We start from the raw sequence: 2,948 nt of genomic DNA, 5'->3' as shown, positions 1-2,948 counted from the left end.
CGCTGCATCTTTTAGGCGCATCGATATTAGATAGTTACATCCCGAGCTAATAAAAGGAAGATAATAAACAATAGGTAGGTAGAAAGCTGCTGCAATATTGTATTTACATACATGCTTCAGGCTAAAGGCTCACAAGTAAATTTTTTTCGTCTTTGCAAGGTCGTAGTAAAACCAACGCCTAGCTATTATTTTATTATTGCTGCAAAATTTTTGCTTTTTCAGTAAATAACTATGCGCTTATATAAGTACATGCATATAGATACACACATATGAAATGCAGACCTTCGTTTTATCGAGTTTGCTTCTAAGTAATACATACATCCATACATATTTATTTATTTATTTATTTAGTCTACAGAAAAATGTTTTCTTACAGACAATTGAGTTAAAAAGATTTAGATATTTAAGTATGTATGATACATTACAGAGTGAACTAATTATACATATTAACTTGTAAAGATAATAATGATATACAATAGCAATTTGGGTAGCTGGCGAGGCCTAGTCTCCAGTCTACTAGCAGGCGGAAAGTCCTAGTTTCCGCTCCGCGCTATAGACGAACTGTTGGGCGTGGTCTGAAAGGCCGAGCTTCCGATCCCTGCTCGTATTGTCCTACGCGGTCGCGAAAATATACGAAGCCGTTACAATTGTACTAAGCAGTCATAGATATTGTGTAATTTTTTCGTTCACGGTTACAGATATTAGTTTAGTTAGTTAACTTTTTGAGCAAAGTTTTCTTTATTACAAAAAGCGATTCAGATGTGCCGAAGCAATCATAATGCTTCATAATATTCTTATTCTATTTACGTGTGTATTAGGGATGTTGCGAATGTCGAATTTTAGACATCCGCGGATGCGGATGCGAATGCGTATGTTAAATATTCTTAAGAAATAATTTGGTGAGCACATTAGGTGATTTAGGTAAATAAAAAATAGAAAAGTTAGTAATTTTAAATGTTTTTTTATTTAGTACTTAATTTTATTTAGTACTTAAAAAATTCGAACATTGTTTTTAAGAAAGAGTAATTTTGCTCCCTTTTCGGGTTACAGCCTGTTTCCTAACGGGTCGTAAATCAAACCTGCGCCACTAAATAACTACTCGTGGCGACAAACTTGAAAAACTTGACAAAATTGTAGATTCTTTTCGATTGACGCTGCACCAGTTGAGAGCACTTTCAGTTATATTTCTTTTTTTATTGCGGTGCAATAATTCGTTTCTGAGAATTGCATCGGGCTGCAAATGTCGGATGTATCCTCCCGAAAATCTTGTTATTTTGTTAAAAAAGTACCCCGTTACTTATAATAATTTGAATTATTGGAATCACGGACGATAAAGGTCTCCGATTTGCCTAGTTCCCAGGTGACTTCTTGGAACGGTTTACCTGTAATGAACAGCTTGTAATTAGTTTTGTTTTATTAGTTAGCTGAGCTCGACTTTTCCTAGTTGTCACAATTAATTACTAACCGGTCGCTGAAATGCAAAAAACCACGATTAATTAAATTTTTTTATTGCCTAAAGCGATGTGGGGACTTATGATTCGATGAAATGCATCATAATCAATCAAAGAGTGAATTTTGGATTTTCAGTTAGTTTCGGCTTTTTGTATTTCAGCGACGATGTGAGTTAAGCCCTTTCTATACTATACTAATGATATATGCTCCTCAATAGATATAAAATTCACCTTGAATTAATTCTTATTTGATTTGTGAAACTTAGCTGTCAACTTATTCACATATCTTTTTATCTTTATTTCGATGCGGGCTAATTTTGACGAATTACACAAAATTAAAATAAATGTTTTTGTTTTCGAGCTGAAAGACTAATAAAAGGAAACACGGAATTTAAGCATAATTAGCTTTATTAGAAAAAATAATAATTAAACTTTTCTAAGAAAAAGTAAAAAAAAACTAGCAATGCATCCAGTTTTTTCAACAGACCTTTGACAAATAATATTCGATAGTTACCTAATTCTTGCCTAATTAAAGGTGATCTTTTATCGCGCAAATATTGGACTCCCTTTATAGCTAGCCGTTGAACATTTCCGCTGTAAATACCGACTATTATCGTATTCTTGGTTTTAAATTACGAAAGAAGGAGGGCGTAGGGGGACAGTCTTAACGTAGCATCCCCACAGGCAAAAAATGTGGGCAACAATTTTTTGTTTGACAGATATACATACGTTTTATCAGTGCACTTGTACAATATTCGCATTCTCAAAAGCTCCGCATTGATTATTGCGAATGTGAAAGCGAATACGAATGTTAAAATTTATGCGGAAGTTCCGCGGTTGCGAATGCGAATGCGAATATTCGCAACAACCCTGGTGTGTATATATTTGGTCTCTTATTAATATCCTTCTAATGGCGAATTAAAACATTTAAAAGAAATAAAAAAATTACATGTATAGTTTTTTCTGGCTTTCTTTACTCTCAGTCTTCACCAGACGCCCACTTTTCTCATTAGTCAAACTTATCCCCACTAAGTTCCATTTAATAAATATTGTCGTTTCCCAACAATGAACTACCTTATTTCGTCTTGTCCTTCCATCCTTCGAATTCGCCGCAACAAAGTATGAGAGGGCAAAACGAAATTGGCAATTACAGCACTAGAATCCAGTTGATTCCAAAACGATTTCATTGCAAAATCAGAGCGCGAACGAGTAGCAAGGGCAGCGATTTGAAACACTTCCCCATCGTCATCAATCAACATTGTCAACGATCAACGCACATACCTGCATTTTGTTCATCGTGATCTGTATTTGATTTTGCATTACATATACCAAATTTGTTCAAGTCTTTAAATCATTAAAAGTACAAAGTATATCATTTTAACACATTAATCGAAGTCTTTTACTTGCCGCCGCCACATAATCGTTTTCAAATCGCTCTTGCTACCGTTTATACAAGCAAATTTGTCGTCATCGTCCATTTGCATTGGAGTTTTTGCT

The sequence above is a fragment of the Rhagoletis pomonella genome, unplaced genomic scaffold (genome assembly GCF_013731165.1).
Source record: "Rhagoletis pomonella isolate Grant_MI unplaced genomic scaffold, Rhpom_1.0 Rhpom_scaffold_00001, whole genome shotgun sequence".
Taxonomy (NCBI): Eukaryota; Metazoa; Arthropoda; class Insecta; order Diptera; family Tephritidae; genus Rhagoletis; species Rhagoletis pomonella.
This window is presented reverse-complemented; position numbering follows the sequence as displayed.